Here is a 17,514-nt window from a genome sequence, read left to right as displayed (position 1 = left end):
TCCGTCTCATAAATGTGTCATACTCACTTTTCATTCTTGTCTCTTTTTATCAATTCTCTAAAACTGATTATTTATCACTGGAGAGGGAAGGAAAAAAAAAAAGTAGAAGGCCCATTACAAACCCCTGGCCCAGATCTGCCAGTCTTACAGTTTTAGTTAGTGTGCAATAACTCTGGAAAAAGATATACTGGCTATGGTTGCTCACTTTTTAATCTATTTGTTTTTGATATAATATGCTATTTACTGTTTAAGGACCTTTCATGTTCGTTTAAATTGAAGTCTTTAAAACAAGTCTAGCATAAAAAGCTCTAAGTGACAGAGACTGGGTAGAGAAATACAGAATCTTCTACAGACAGCCTTTGTTCCCCACATTACAGTAGAAAGAAGTATAGAGCAGGCTTGGTAGATAACCTGCCTTCTTAAAACAAGAGGGCCTCTAATTTTCACACATCCTAATCATAGTCACATTACTTCACTCTCTGTACCAGACCCCTCAGGGCTGGCTCCAGGTTTTGCTGTGAAGTCACATGTGTGGGGCCTGAGGCATTTTTCCACTTTACTTTTTTCTTTTTTAATCCTTTTGCCAGTTGGGATTCTCTAACTGGCTCTGTTGTCATGGGTGGCTGACTAGGGTGGTAAGGAAGAGAGCAGCGCTAAGGTAATCACTCTCAAGGTTTCACACTTGTTTCTTATGAGGATGAAGATGCTGCAATGTGTGTTTTCTGAGGAAAAAGAAGCCGCTCCCCTCACCTCCTTTCCCAGATCAGTGTGTGTTATTTCTAGGTAATGAATTCCCCTCTGTTTCCCCACTCTTGCTTTGCTGGTTGGCTTGCATGTGGTTACACTATTCCTCAAAAAAGTGTCCCATCTGACTTAAGGCATCCGTCTTCTCTCTGTTACTCTTCAGTGGTAACTGTAAAGTGATGCTAACACCAGCAAGTGATTATGACACTTAAAGTGGGGATTTTGGAGCACTGAAGAGGATTTTCAAGAGTCATAAGCTACCCCTTTGCTCCTCACTCTGCTGAGACCATGTTCTGAAAGGCAGTGGGTCCTTTAGAGTCTGTGTCTGCTTCCTTGTTTTGCAGATTTGGCCCCTGAAACAAAGGGATGCCTAGTGTCTGACACCCAAGATGATGGGAGGCACTCAAAGACAGATTGTTGGGCTGCTTCGAGGTGAAGAGGGGATACATGCTTTGAGATGACACCAAATAGTCTGTGGAGTCTGACTTCTACATTGTTATACAAAAAAGAGATGTTAGCATACTATGACAAAGAAAAAACTTTATCAAAGCAGAACGTTAATCAAACTTTCTTTTTGATAAAGCTTGTGAATTACACTAATTTAAAAAAGACAGTTGTACCACAGTTTACATATACATGAACAAGCCTTACTGGAGTTGACATAAGAAAAGAATGAAGCAAACTTCAAAACTACACTTAGGATCCAGATGACACCACTGGCAGGATTTCGTGTAACAAGTTTACCTAAGTTGGAACCTGTGTTTGCAGTTGTATGCCAAATGTGGTTTAGACCATAACAAAAGGCTAAGATTTGTCATCTGATATTCATGAAAAACAAAGCAAGACATTTTTATTTTGATTTGTTTTTCAAAAAAAGTCAACCCCAGATTGTTGGGAAAGCTTCAGTAGAATAATTTCTTAATCACCTTTATGTTCTTAGGCATATCTGGCCTTCAAAGTCCATATTAAAACTACTGATTTCCTTGGGATTATGCCCTTCAGAATGGATGACAGGAGGAACAAATACTCGTCAGGCCTGAGTCATTGCCTGGCAATCCCAGGGGAAATGCCCCTCTGATCCCCACAAGGCAATCCTCAATCACCATTTTACAGGATAAGGAAAATCTCTCCATTCCCAAGGATGACAGAAGGAGAGAAAGACAGACTGTGTGAGGTAGGATGTGCTGCTCCTGTTTGAGACAAAGAGAGAATGCTAGCACACGAGTAGCCAAGGAGAGGGATGCCAGCAGAAGGCTTTTGTAAGGCAGTCACGATATTTAGTGTGGTCACTTCAATGCAAACAGATAAAAATTAATTAATAAAATAATGTGAAATGTCCTAATTTTAGTGTGACAATATTTCAAAATTCCTTCTACCTTATTACATACTTTAACACTTATGTAGGTGACTCCAGAGATCATTCTGATTTGAAAGACTTATGTTTTAAACAACATGAGGCATTTTTTAAATTTAAGGGTAATTTATTTTTTATGTTATTTATGTTTTTCATCAAATGTACAGATACTACCTGGAAAAAATAATCTTTTTGACTCAGACTTGCATTATACCAGTAATGTTCTATATATCTTTGCCAGGTTGCTATTATATCAAATTGATATTAACATTAGGACAGATTCTGAGATTGCTTTGCTTCGTACTTCTTTGCTTAGTCACAGTCATCATGATTCTGATTCTAAAAGCTGTTGAATATACTCCGACTTTAATGATCGAGTTCTGGCATATTGGTTTCCTTTATTTTATAGTGTTTAATGCCAGCTTATCCATCACTGAAATCTTTTTTTTTTTTTTTAATGAGCTCAACTTTGGTCATTTGGACCATTCTATTTGTCCAGGTTCAGCAGAAAAACCCCATTGCAATTGCTCTCATTCATAATGGCAGCTGTGCTGAGCATTCACAGGATACTTCTTTCCCTAAAATTAATTTAAAAGTTTATTTATAAGACCACAAAAGCAGGAGTTCTGTCAGCTTCTTAAAATCAATTAAAAATATTAATGTAATATCTGCTAAGGAATTACTTTCCACTAAAAACAATATTCACATTATTTTGGAAAGTAGTTTGTGCAGCCTATTCTCAAAAGTCTTCAGTGAGGGGAACTCCAGACTCTCCATAGACAATCCCTTTCACAGCTTCAATGTCTTCACTGTGAGAAAATTTTTACCAACACTTGACCCGACTCTCCTTTGTTTCAATGTAGGACTGTACCCTTCTGTCATTTGGCTGTAGTCCTGAAATACAAACTCTTCCCTGCCTCTTTGCAGAAGACTTTTAACATTTGAAGGCCTTGGTTTTTATGTCCACTCATTTTCTTCTCCAGATGAAATCACCCCAGTTCAGATTTTCTTGCAGGTGATATTTCCCAAACTTCTGATCATTCCCATTCCTCTCCTTTGGACAGTTTTAAAGGCAGCCGTATCTTTTTTGAAAAGTGATGCTTTAAAGGGGGTCCATGCCAGTGTACAGCTGAACAGCATGAGCACTGCCTTATCTTACAAGAAAGCTTCTGTCTGCACAGCTCCCAACTGCTCATCCCGCTCATATCCAGTTTTATTTCTGATTTTATTTCCCACAGCTCTGGGGAAAAAGAGAGAGATTCTCCCTCACTCAAAATCAAGCTTCAGCCTTGTGTTGCCTGCTCCTACCTAGTGAAACCATCAAAGTTCTTCAGATGCTGCTTAAGATGGAAAAAAGGTCCTGCATGTAATCCTTCAGAGGAGATTGGAGACCAAGCTTTTTCGGTGTAGGTGAGACACATACTTTTTACCCCATGCAGTTCTCCTTTTGTTTTCCTTCCAAAATGAAAATCTAGTAAAAATACAATGTTTAGTTTTATCTTTTTTTTCTGGATTTTTTGTCCTCACATAATTATTTACATTATTAATTTAAGTGAATATGATGTAAAAGTACCATTTTGCACCAAAAAAACCCCAGAAAAAACAAACCTTGACTTTTTTTTTTAATAGTTATTTTTTCCAAAGTGGTTTGCATAGTTAAGTATAATAAACCTGGCTTTCATCTTTGGGTCATTAAAAATTTTGTAAAAAACCCTCATCCAGTTCTTGAGTGGTTGCTCTCCTTCTTGACCTGAAACAATTAAACAAATAAATTTTTAGTAAATTCTAATGTAATTCTCTCACCTATGTAAATTCATTCAGATTTTACATCAGGATAGTTGCTTGGATTTGTTTGCATCTGCATATTTTGATTATTTTCTAAAAAACTGCATGATTTTAGTTTCAGAAAACTTAGGGGCTTCACTCCCTTTAAGTCAACAGAAAACTCCCTTGAGCTTCTCTCGGGAAGGGCTGAGCCTTTAATCTGTGTTTGTTTAATAATAAAGACCCTGAGATAGGCTGGTTGATAGGTTTCTTTCAGCCACACTGGTAGCAATATTAAGCACTGGTTTTTTTCCAATATACTGTGGTTTCTCAGACTGCTTAAGCAGGTACTAATGACTTTGCTGTGATGATCTGCTCCTGACCCTCTGGCTTGTCTTTCTGTTCCTATTCCATGAAGGAAGATGTACATATATTTTAAATTAGTGGTTCATCATTACTCTGTTGTTTTCTTACTCCATTAAATTCCATCCCACGTGATCATTTCTGAACAAACATTTGCTGTCAATATTTGCTGAAAAAGTCCAAATCAACCTAGTAAATAAAGCATTAGAAAACATAATTTTGTTTCTTCACTCAGCTAAATCCATTTAAGACTTTAACACAAGTAGAAACTAAAGACAAAGGGAATTTCTTAAAACATGAAGGCCTGTAGCACATTTGCATTTTGAAATTAATTGCTGACCTAATTATTTGTCAGTAGTAGGATAAGTTAATCAAATATAACTTACACTAAAGCTTCTAAACACCCACAGGATTTTCTCCCCCCAGAGTAAATTGTCATAGTGGTCCAGTTTGACAATCCATTCTCACTGTCATCTTGCGACCAAAGGAAGACTATCTGTGAAATGGTACCATATGGAGACACAAGAGAGAATGAAACACTTAGATCTCCTGTACAAAGGCATGATAAGTTAACAGTCACCAGAGGAAGTCAGGAACGATGAAGCTTTGAAAAAAGAAATACCCTGCCTTTCAAATCCATTTAGATTTATTTTTATACTCTTTCCAATTTGGACTAAAATACTCAGATATTAAATACGCATATAAAATAGAAATCAAACGTATTGTGTGATGTTTCATTTCTAGTGTATCTGTGGATCTGCACTTCATGCTTAGCATTAGTTTGATGGAAAGGCTGGTATTTATAGGCAAGACCAGGACCTTTCCCTCTTCATCTTACGGAAACTGTGTTTTCCCCAAATAATATGTCGCAACCAACCACATAACTACCTGAGGCTAAGGATGCAGAATTTTTTTTTCGAAACGCACTTGGAAACAGAATCTGATGAGAAGATCAGGTAATGTGACCAATACATTATTTCCAAAAGGCATACCTAGTCATTTGAGTTAGAAATACCTCATCAGTAATAATGTGAACTACTTCATCGCTTCTGTTATTACAGTACTGCCTCTCTCCTGTCATCTGCTGGCAATGGCAACCCACAGTAAAGGATGTTTTTCTGATCATTTTGCACTCATTAAATACAGCTGTCACAATAGTGGATGCGAGAATGCATACAAAACTTTTATGCCACGTCAAAATAAAGCAGAAACATTTTAAAAAGATCTGAAACCTTTGAAGCCTTTTCTTGAGAAATACTGAAATATTGCTTTTTGTTGTTGTTGTTTGCGACAATTGAAAATGTTCCACAGTGACACACATTAAAACTTACTGCAGAACAAAACATCATCCATGAAAATTAAAGAAAAAGGAAAAAAATTGAGAAAAAATAAAACTAAACCAATTCTCTCTGAAGCACAAAGTGTTCAGTTTCTAAGAGTCTAAAGTTCTGGTTCATCACCTGATTTCTGGGGCTGAATGTGCACTGAGTTTCAAAATCTCGAAGGAGGTGACATTTATTTCTGGACTGTGGATGAAATCTGCCCCATAAAGCTTCCAGATGAGTGAAAACATCTTCCTCAAGTTCTCTGTTCTGAGAACCATCTCCCTTTCAGGCTAAGAAGCAGTAAATTCTGTAGTTGTTTGACATTACTACTGTAAAAAAATATTTAAAAGGGCAGGGTAAATGACCCCAAGCCATTCTGTGACTGGTGTGAACAGAGAATTCCTTATGAGTAGCATTAGTTAATATTCTTATTTGTATGCAAGTGTGTTGTGAAATACTGTAGCAGGTGACCTGTTGAAGACTTCGGTCACTCTGACCTGGAGGAAAGCAGTAATTTGCACCTGTCTTGCACACCCCCATTTCAGAATTGCATGATCATAAAAGAAAAAAAAAAGTGGTTAACTTTGAAGCACCTCCTTGAGTTGATGACTACTGAGAAGCAGAGCCCTCGAGCAAAGATACAGATTTTCAAAGATACAGAATTTTCAAATAACACCCACCTTGTGGGTAAAATAGCTACTCACAAGAACAAACTCAAGATATTCTGTATACCTGATCCTAAACTTTAATCAAGAGACTTCTTCAAAGATTGGACAACACAGGTATAAATAAATAACTTCTATTATTTAAAAAAAAAAGTCATTGGCTCCATTTCTTTGTTGTAAGTCCTACCTTCTGCCTCTCCTAAAGATATGGGCTGGGGCCAATGATATGATTTGCATGTTATTGGCTTTCCATTCCCTTTTAATTTTAAATGTGCAACTTTGCATGTACAAAATGATGGGGAAAAACGTTCAAGTGCATGTGCGTGTATACGTGTGTGTATGCCTAAACATACCTTTAAAATGTACCTGAAAAGTGCTTCTCGTTTACAATCCTATCAGTAGTAGGATGCATGGAAAGGAGGCCCTTGAAAGCCGTGGCTGGGCTGGAGAAGACTAGCCTGTCTCATTCCCCCTGCAAAGGGCAAGCACGTGATGGCCAATGGGAGACAACTTCTACCATCCATGTGCTTGGCACCAATGCAATGCAAGCTGCTTTCATTATGGGAAGCGAAGTGTGTCTCCACGAGATATGGTGACACAATCGTTGTGTGGAGATATACTCAGCTGTCTCTCTCTCTCTCTCTCCCTCTCCCCCTTCCCTGTCTCTCTGACTTCCTTCTTCCTGATGCACCTCGTTCCTGCTCCCTTTACTTCTCTTTCTGGATACTTGTGTGTTGTCCTTTACCTTTGCTGAGGATGTTTTTCCTGAGGTGAAATAAGAAAAATTTTGTCCCTGGCTTTGGGAAAAGGAGAAAGACAGCACAAATCTTACTCCAAGAGCAAATTCACCTAAAGAAGCAGTTTTTGTTAATGGGCATAGTGAAGGCATGACAAGAGTTTGTGGGTGAGAATATTAACACTGGGAAGAGTATTGCTGAGCTCTTGTTTGCCATTACTGCCTGCCATCAACATTCCTTGCTCATCCAGTCCCAAGCTCAGTTCATCTGAGGTCCCAGCTAGTGTCTACTTCCTGGATTGCAGAAAACTTTTGCAGACAATGCCAGACTCCATAAATCTGAATCTCAGGGCACTAATCTCAGCTATGGCTGTAGGGTCAAGCCACTTTAGGACTTTAGTGAATGGTGATAAATCACAGTACTGTGACTAGTGGGGGGAAATACAACCAGAAGAAATCTGAACACGTAGGTTTTGGATGAGTATGAACAGAAAGTAAAGTAAAGATGAAGAATTTTGCATGCCCTACAGAGAAGAAAGGAGTGAGAGAGAATTCAGTTAAAGGGCACAAGTAGTTAAAGTGAAAACTATGAGAAGGAGAGGGAATAATCCAGTAGAGGGAAGGACAGTGCATGAGGTGGGAAAAACTTTATGGGGAAAGTTGAGACAAAGGGGAGATAAAAACCACCTGAAACATCCACAAGCAACATATTGCGTGCAGCCACACCTTTTCACCAGCCTGCAGAGCTTGCCTCCTCTCTCAGCATCAGAGCCCTCCTGCTGGCCTTGCTGGCCTTGGGCCAGCCAAGACATCTCACTGATGCCCTAGGGGCTCCTGGTCTTCCCTGCTGGGACCTGTGTTCCTCACTACTGCCATCCCATACCAGGTCAATACACTCAAGTGCTTGGCCAACTTCTCTCTTAGGGCTTTCGAAAGTAATTTTCAGACTGGACTGTAATCTCGAAATCTGCCCCACAGGGCATGGTATCATCCCAGCTCTATTTTAAAGGCCAAGTCCTGCAGGTTTTGCTTGGTTTTGACTCAGACATTCCAGCAATTTCAAAAAGCCAATGACTTAGATAAAGGAGGGCAGAACTGGGGCCATAGTCAAATTTCCAGTATAAAAAGTGTCTTCATTTTCAGATGGCTTCCCTATACTTGACACAAGGTTTCACTGTTCTATTTCTCTTATTGAAATACATGGAAGGATCTGTACATCAAATGCATAAAAGATTTGACTTTTAATTTCTACCATGTATTTTGGTAAGAGGAATTAAATGTCAAAACACAAAAGCAATTATACAGTTAATGGTAAAAAACATATAATCAAGTCATTTTTTTTTATTTTCAAATGGCGGAGATCAAAACAAAAGGGCAAGAGGGTCTTACTTTGACATTATATGAGATGGAAAGGCACATTTGTATCCTTTTGTACCTTTTACAAAATGAATATGCCTGTAATCATACCCATTCATATTGAAAAGGAGATCGTGCTTTAGATATATAACATATTTGCGAGGGTGTTGAGGAAGTGTCTAAGTAAAAAGTGCCATAAGAAATCAACTCTGGGGAAATGCAGTTATTCTTCATGATGGTATACAACTATTTTGGCATAACACTTGGGGTGAAACAAAGCCTGCTGGTACAGGAGAGTCACTGGTGCATATTTAACCAACCATCACTATAGAAAGTTTTCTAGCTTGAGAAGTCTCCAAGTTTCAAATTTCTGGAGGCTGGGACAGTGAGCTGGAGCACTCTGCTATGAGGTTACCAGCTTCTTCTCTTCAGTAGCCGGTTGCTGGTGGCCACTTTTGGGGTTAAAACACGGGTCTTTTTTTAGATCTGCCTTTCTCAGGGCAATTTTTACGTCCCTTTCCTGTATGTACCTAGCAAATTTGAAAGGTGAAGAAACCAAAGTCTTTTTGGTGCCTCTATATTTCTATGATACTTGAAACTAGTGGCTGATTGCTGGTGTATCTGTACAATCCCTACCACAGTGAACCACTGCTCCTACTGCTAGGCTTTACATTACATGTGGGCAGCTCTGCAGCACAGAGCTCGTGTGGGAGCGTGTCTCACTGTCCTAGCGAGCTGGTCCTCCAGAGTGGGCACAAGGACAGGGTGCATCACAGCTCTCTCTAGCCTGAAGTAGGTGCATCTCTTTCCCAGAGTTTGGGGATGACTGATGCACATTTGCAGCCTAATCTGTCATTTCCCTATTTTAAGTTCCTCTGTGGCTGAGACAGACTGAAGGTACAGAAATGGCCTTCTATGAACTTAGTGACAACATAGACCTAAAATGGTTCTTTTCCACTTCTACCAGTCCTATGAGTCATAAATATTGCTACATTACTACAATACAGCAATTGCTTATACTCAAAATCAATCTCTGTGAACCATTAGACCAAATTCTTTTGGTCTAATGCAAAATCTATGAGTGTTTCCTGTCAGAAACATACCAGACGTATGGTGTGGGGTCATTCCTCCATCTCCTAGACTAGTGTATCCAGATAGCTCCAAATTGTATGGTCTGATTCCTGCTTATAATGATATTGCATTCCTGAAGCTGGGCAAAAGGACTAAAAATTAATAGGAATGTACCTGCCATGTAGGTAAAGATATACAGCTGAGTGGCTTTGGCATGAGCTAGATGAAAGCCCCAAAAGCACACATCTGAAAACACAATTTACAATGCCACAGAAATGAAATTGAAGCTTAATTACCTTTCAGACCATGTTTTTGTCATTCTAAATGGGAAATATTTCTTTGGAGTGTGGTGATTTCCTGTGTACGTAGATGGCACTCTGTTTAAGTTTATCCAGGTAGCCAATTTACAGGACCAAAAGTCCCAGACCAAAAGTAGGTTGTTTGCTATGGAGCTGGACCAGCTGGACTTCTATTCTAATGTAAGCTCTAATTCCTGACTTCTAAAATTAATTTGGGTTAAAAACTTAAGTGTTTTCTGGCTGCCTCTTGTATAAATATATCATAAAGATTAAAAACATGATCCCAACAAAAACAAGGTAAAAATAATAATTTGAGGAAATATGAAAACACTGGTCACTTCACGTGGAGATCTGCTGTTTCTTTCGGCCAATTCATGTTTGTAGAGGTCTTAAAAGCCCCAAAGATTTTAAGAGAATACTTGTATGTATATTTTATATCTAAGAATTGTAGAACATCTATTTAGTGTGCCAAAGCACTATTATATATCTATATTTAGATTTCACTTTTAGTGGGTGTTATCTGCTAATGTATATTTTGGGGAGTTTGAAAATCTAATGTTAAACTATAGCATTTTTCACTTTCTGTAAAGAATGGGCTTTTGATAACAAAAGAGGCAAAAAATCCCTCAACCTGCTAAATGGTACTTAGGATTGTCTCTTTCAGGGAGAAGGAGCCATCAAAATTTTAAATCCTACTTGCAAGCTCGCAATTTGATAGGGAAAAAAGGATCAAAAAATCACTTTTGTAAAAAAAGTAAATTTCTCTCTAATTTGGAGAAATGAGTTCCATCAGGTTGCGTTTCCCTATGGAGAGAATGCAATGACTTGCAGGAAGTTTGCTGAAAACAAATTTTTTGATGGACATTTTCTGTCACCCTTTGCCATCACAGCATATATTTTCCTGTCACATAATATACGGTAATTATATGGATTTTCCTCTTTCCAAATCAGAGGAATGTTTCCTTACTTGAATGGAGGGGCCACAGACTACTAGTCAACCTAAAAATCCTGTTAGCATTACATCTCAGCATAAATAAAGAATTTGGATCAGTGCCTTGTTAGATCACTGCTATTTCTAGCTCACTGAGTAAAAAGAGCATTTTTTGCAGCCTAGTTTGATAAGTAAAAGGTGTCTTTCTCACCTGCGTGCACTCTGAATTGTCACTCTCATTCTTTGTTCCTTTGCACGCGGCTGTTGTCAGCTCCCGAGTCACAGAACCACTTGCAGGAATGGCTCAGGAGAGTTTTGGAAGAAAGGAAAGGGAAAAAAAGAGCCGCATTTTTATTTAACAGGAGTAGGGGAACATAAAGAAAAGAAAGGTGTTCTCAAGAATGTAGCCTGCAGCCTTGTCAGGTAGCATTTCTTCAGATGGTTTTTTTCTCTCCCCTTTCCCACCCCAAGATCTCTCTTCATCATTTTTTTAAACATCTCTTCTGGGACAGAGACATGAAAGTGAATTGTGGGTCAAAGGCAAGAATTAGGGGTTGCCGGGGCTGCTTTCTGATGGCTTTACTTTATCTTTGTGTCCAAGCTTTTGCAAGTTAGCAGGTACTGTGGGTTATCCATTCCAGTCACATCATTTTCTGCTTGATGACAAGCATCACACCTTCATCCATCACATTTACATTTCAAACTGCCACACTGCTCTATTGATTAATTATTTAGCAGCTCTTGGCCACTTGTGAGTGCTCCTGTGCTCACGTTTCACAGAGAAGGTCCGTTCTTTTTATTTATGTGCAGTTTTGTAAAGAAAAAATTAAATAAAAAAAAAGTAAAGCCTTTAACATACACACATCCCTGTAACCTGTGTGTGCATGCCTGTATATATGAAAACATATACATGTGTGTATATTTATGTGTGCGTGTGTGTGCGTGCATGCACGCTGGTACAATTACGTACACACAGGGAACAGAAGCAGGTAATCTGATCAATAAGCACATGCTTACACTGATAATAGATTTCTGAGTTTTCAGAGCAGTGAGCAGCAGATCAATGAGACCTTGCAGGTGTGCTGGGGCCAGGAATTGCATCAGCTACATCACGCTTCCTACAGATTAGTAGGGAATACAGACATTGTCCTCTGGGCTTTGTCACTTTGAGCAAAAACAGGTGGAGGGTTTTTGCAAGGGCCTACTGATAGCTGTGTTTCTTCTACATCACAGTCAGGAAAGGGCAGCCTCTGAACAGGACAGGAGGTCTCTTTCAACCTAGGGCTCATCTTGCCCCAGCAAATCGCTCCATCTCTTTTTTCCTCAGTTCTCCTTTGGTGGGTGCAGAATGAGGATCTAATCTTATAGTCCTTTTGCTTGTTTGATTTTATCTGAGATAAAAATCCATTGTAAGAATAAAATCTGTCTGGTCTAACCATAAATGAAAATCTAGGTTAGGTCAGAAATCTTTGTTTGTAAGAGTGATGTTTCGCCCTGCTTCTGATCCCTGGGGCACTCCTGGACACTCTCCTTTGGCTTTTTTTCTGACCCACCACCACTTCCCACCCAGCAATTCCCATGAGAGCAATCTGTAATGCTTTGGTGTCTCATGTTGTGGTTTGCTCCAGACTACCCCCCTGATATTCCTAACTACTTGTCCAAAAGTGCATTTTTCTAGAAGGAACAGCTGTAAGAAGAAAGCAAAGTGAAGTATTCCATTATGGGAAATGTTTTCAGTAAAGGCTTTGGAAAAATCTGGTGTTCATGACATTGTGCACTTACTTTGGAGCAGAAAATGAGGTAATCTTGAATTCTAGAATAAATGTAATATTTGGATCTGCTTTAATATTTTCTTCTGTTTTCATTTTTTACAAGTTCATTATGGATATAACCTAACAAATATAAACAGAATGGTTCTTTTCCTGTTTTTAATTTTCAATAATTTTTGACTTATGCAAAGTCTGTGAAAATCAAAAAGAATATGCGCATTACCTTAACAGGCTCTGGATGAGACCCTTAAAGAGCAGGGACCACATGGTTCTTATTGCTCCATCTCTTGCATTTCTGTCTTTATCTTTCAACTTGTAAAAGTAAATGCAATACCATTGACTTTTTAATGGGTGGAATTTGTTTCAGTATTGAACTATGTGAATAGTGTTAGGCTAGGGTTGGTCAACATATTTCTCTCAAAATTACTTGGTTTATTATAAAGTACATTGGGAACTTGGATCAGGCAAATGAGTGCGCTATTTATACTTGCAGTAAAATATTACACCATTTGGACAATAAAACAAAACTATTTGCTTGGTCTACTAGTCTTGGTAGTACACTATTTAGCACACACAGAATATCTGATTGGGTCCTTTCTATCAAGAGTATTGAAATAAAAAGTGAAGTCCTGGCTTGTGGTGGGGAATTTGGTTGTTTAGTCAAATATAATCCCCATCTCTGACTGCAGTTAAAAGAAATATTGAATATTTAATTTTTGCTATTAATTCACCTCTATTTTTACTTCTCTTCCTGCCTCCTTTAGTCCCTTTTTTTCTCTATTTTATCAATAATGTAAAGTGAAAAAATGAATGACAGAATGTGAACCTTTAACTTATATAACAGAGTGGTTTCTCTCACATGAGTAAATTCAACAAGTAACAATACTAGTCCTATGGTAATACTTGGCAAGATTAAGGACATTATTATCTAGATCTCTCTGTAGTACTGTTCCACTGTATAGATTCAAAACCAGAAGAACACCAAATTAAGCTCCCTCTCTAACATTGTCATCATACGGTGCCTGAGAATATACTGACATCCCTTTTAATTTTTTTCCTTTATTTCTTTGAAATAACCATTCTTTGTAGAATAACAGTCTATCTCTTATATACCTATTCATTCATTGATCCTAAAACTAGGAGCTGATACAGTGTCACAGATGATACAGCAGCGAAACTCTTCACACTTCTGTTTTTTGCTTGCTTCATCTCTTCACGTTCACAGTTAATAGGTTTGCTCTGTATAAAAAAAAATAAACACAGTAATTGGTTTGCCATAGGTGTGTTTAATTTGTATTGTCACAAATAAAAAGGAAAAACAGCACTTTGTCTTTTTTTGGCTTAATGAGATGAGATCAGGAAAGTATTTTCATAATTGAAAACAAAGATTCTTTTAAATAAGGTCTTCTGTCGAGGAAGTGAGAACAATATAAAACAGACACCTTCCAGTAAACTCTTCTGTAAAATGGCAAACTTGATAATAAACAAAACCAATTAGATTAGGAGTGGACTCCTTACTTTACATAGATTAAAATACATAAACAAAAAATTCTGAATATTTGACAGGATTACACAGGCTCTAAGTTATGCCATTTCTGACTCCATAAATACTATCCAGCACATCCTGCTACTGCCACTACTGAGAAAGGTCCCAGGAAATTATGAGAGACCAAAGGTTGTTCTATGGATACAGCATTACTTTACCATTTTGTGAAGGAGTAAATATTCAGCTATTGCTGAGAAGGTGGTCAGTTGCATCATCAAAATTAGCTGATTTTCACTTGGTGACTAGAGTTCGTTAAAGATGAACATCTACATCTTATTGTCAATCCTTTTCCGCAAAATAATTATTGTTAATCAATTTTGATATAAAGGTCAGAGAAGAAGAATGCTATGTCTTCTGCCAAAACCTGGTCATTCAGTCAACACAGAGAGCCAGTACAGTATTTTCCAGAGGGATTAAAAAGACAGACAAATAAACAAACAACCAAACAACAAAACGGCAAGTCATAGATCAAGCTAACAATGCAGTGCTGCTGTCCGTGGAGGACAGCATTCCTGCCTGACTTCCCAGCACATGGAGAATTTGATCTTAATTTATTAGCCGAGCAGGACTCATGTCTGCCTTTCCAGTGCACCCAGCAGTCCAAGAAACATAGCACTGGTACCATCTGTTATGGTAAAAGCATTAACAACTACTCTTTCCAGCCATGGAACCCTATTTATCAGGTGGTCACCTGTAACAGCAAATCCCTTGGGTTGACCACATGCAACACAACTGATTTCTTTCTAAATTTTCCTCTAAACTTACTTTCTCATACCATTTACTGTCACCGACTGCCCTCTTGTTCATAAGTAATGTGACAGGAAAAAAAGAAGGTCATGACTCATAGTTTAATTAATCACACCTAATTAATCACACCTTTAGGAGGCTCAAGTAGGTACAATGCTGAGAAACAGACTTCCTTGCTGTGCCTTTTACATTTAATATTGACAGAGAAAAGGGAAAGTGCTCCTGTCCCTCTGGGGTGTAACTCTCAGCCAATGCTTTGCTGGAGAATCACCACAGGATTGAACAGAGGAAAAATTTTTGGGAAGCAATGACCTCACGGGACTGCACATTTCTAGTGCATTCCTGCCCTTTCTATAGAAAGGCTTGAAAAATATGCAGAAGTCATTGATCCATAGGTGCACAAAAACAGCTGTTTGAATAAAGTCTGTATTAACATTAATCTGGCTAAAATGCATAAACAAAAACATGCCTTGGCTTGTGTGGTAAGCTCCTCCTAGGTAACTAGGTCCTGTACCTGCACAGCAGGAAAAAAATAAATTATGGTGTATCTCTTGTTTTTTCCCAGACTAATAAACCTTACATTGTTTCCTAAAATATTACATGCCTCCAACAGAAAGGGAGCACTCTGATTCAGAGCATTGTGTCTAAGGGGTGCCACTGCAAGGTGGCAGTGACAAGGCTGACTGCTCTGGGACTGGAGAGAGAATTGACCTGGAGTGTCCTCATACATGAAACATTGCCTAAACCATTACTAGACTGTTAGATAAAAAATTAGTTTACAGCATGACTGCTGTGACTGTGATAATGCTGCAAAAGACAAGAATGGCATTATTGATTTATTTGAATTGAATATTGTTAGTGCCAGCTTAAGGAGAGGACTCCAGGCCCCAAACTGGCTAGGGGTCACTTTGCTTAAAAGTGCTATGATTACATATAGATGCTGGAGCTGGAGCATCGACCTCGTGCTTTCCATGTCCATCTGTTTTGCTTCTCACTCTGAGATTTCTGCCTTTCCCTACACAGTGTTCAAAAGACAACAAACACCAGGGTCTGCAGTCACTTCTGAGAGCTGGTGCTTAAAAAGAATGCGCAGTGACATGCCTAGACCTCCAGGGAGTTGGCCATTAGGCTCGCCTTCAATAACCCCCTCTGGGGACAAAGAGAGACTGGCACCATGGTTAGACAGGGTGCAAGGTACATGGATGCAAGGTCCACTTCCCTCTGGTTTATCTCTCTCTAGCAAAAAAGATCTCTTGAAAGGAGGAAAGTACTCTAGACCCTACTGAACTCTAGATCATTGCTTTGACTTGATGAGAAAGGAGACATCATGGAGTCCAGTATTCTGGTGGCATATGAGATCTTTTTCCTCCTCAGCTAGAACTGGGACTGAGTTGTGAGCTGAATTTCACACTCAATACAGCAATCCAGTAAGATAGTTACTTGATGTTTGGTGTTTATCTTCATTTGGCAGTGCAGTGGAAAATGTTTCGTACTTCACGTAAATGAGACAGGCACAGCTTCGTGAAAAATCCTACAGGAGCAGTAGCAACTGCATACAGCTTTTAGGCTAAGGATTAGCTGCCTTTAAAAAGGCTGCCCTTGCTAAATTGAGAACTGATTGCAATACCTTCTTGTCTCTTTTTTACCTCAATCAATAATTTTTAGGGTTCAAAATAATCAGTGCAATAATTCCTGCATGGGAACAGTCATGCAGTGATGAATTACATATTCCAGTCTGCATAGTGTGAAAGAATAAAGGCAAATTTTGAACAAAACTTGCTATACTGAGGCAAAATTTGTTTCTCTGCAGCTGACAGGTATGTGTCTTTGCTGCTTTGCAAACTTTAATACTTAATGGGAATAAGCTTTGATAACACAACAGACTTAAGAAACCTGACAAACCAATTGAAAACTCAGCGATATGTGTCCTGCGTGTGCCTTTAAATGCTATCAAAATTGAATTTGACTAGACTTGCTCAAATCAGACCTGTTATCAACAACACATTGTCTCAGGAGACCAACCTTTGTCCAGTTAGGGCTTCCTTCATTAATCGTCCAGCATCAAGCAAGCCAAATCCAAATCTGTGGAGAAAAAGCAATTAGATATTTTAAGCAGTGATAAGAACACCACAAATAATCAATTTCTATGGCATTAGAAGCTACCTGGCCCAGAAAAAGTCTATAAAAGCTAGAATTTATTGCAGAACACCAGACAGCTTACAGAGCATTGATTCTTAGTAGTATGCATAGATTGCTGGATTTAAAGAGAAATCCCTAATGGTTCTTACTTTTAATTTTTGCCTTTTAAAGGGAAAACAAGGATAAGGTGTTCATAAGGCCGAACTGCAGCAAACCAAATGTGTAACGACTGCTAAACAGAATCTGTTTACCTTTCAGAGGAATAGAATACTACCACACTGTTTGATGGCAATTATATGCAATCTAATGCATAAGCTTCAAAAGAGATCACAGTATTCTATGGTTAGAAAAATATATTAATTGTGCTTTTTTTAAAAAAAGTATTTATTGCACCTGAGAAGCCAACAAACTAGAAATCATTTTTGCATTTGTTCCACTTGTGAATCTTTAAGCTTGAAAGCCTTCTATTCCTCCATAGTGATCTCATACTGGACTATTTTAATCTGCATTAACCTTTGTGATTTGTAACTACTTACAGAAACAAAAGAGAATGCAGTGCAAAACCTAGCAGGCAAAATATTATCGTCTACAGCAGACAACAAAGTTTTGAAATATATTTAATCTTAATATTCCCAAAGAAAATTTCTCTGTATAACTGATCTTTAAATGTGAACCAAAACATATCCAAACTCAGGTTTAGGCCAA

General features: G+C 38.4%; 2 long non-coding RNA genes across 2 annotated transcripts in view; both read right to left on the bottom strand.

The window, feature by feature from the left end:
- Window positions 1-3,584: 3,584 nt before the first annotated feature.
- Window positions 3,585-13,251, bottom strand: LOC113963636. The gene is made up of 3 exons (XR_003532901.1): window positions 10,820-13,251; window positions 4,634-4,721; window positions 3,585-3,848 (listed from the first exon to the last, which is right to left on the bottom strand). It is a non-coding gene; the product is annotated as an uncharacterized LOC113963636 (long non-coding RNA).
- A 3,446-nt stretch (window positions 13,252-16,697) lies between these two features.
- LOC113963635 overlaps window positions 16,698-17,514 on the bottom strand; it is a 122,136-nt gene continuing 121,319 nt past the window's right edge. The window contains exon 4 of the long non-coding RNA XR_003532900.1: window positions 16,698-16,752. This is a non-coding gene — a long non-coding RNA (uncharacterized LOC113963635). The remainder of the gene's footprint in view (window positions 16,753-17,514) is intronic.

This window comes from Neopelma chrysocephalum, unplaced genomic scaffold, assembly GCF_003984885.1.
Source record: "Neopelma chrysocephalum unplaced genomic scaffold, ASM398488v2 Primary Assembly neopelma1_25, whole genome shotgun sequence".
Classification (NCBI taxonomy): domain Eukaryota; kingdom Metazoa; phylum Chordata; class Aves; order Passeriformes; family Pipridae; genus Neopelma; species Neopelma chrysocephalum.
This window is presented reverse-complemented; position numbering and strand designations above follow the sequence as displayed.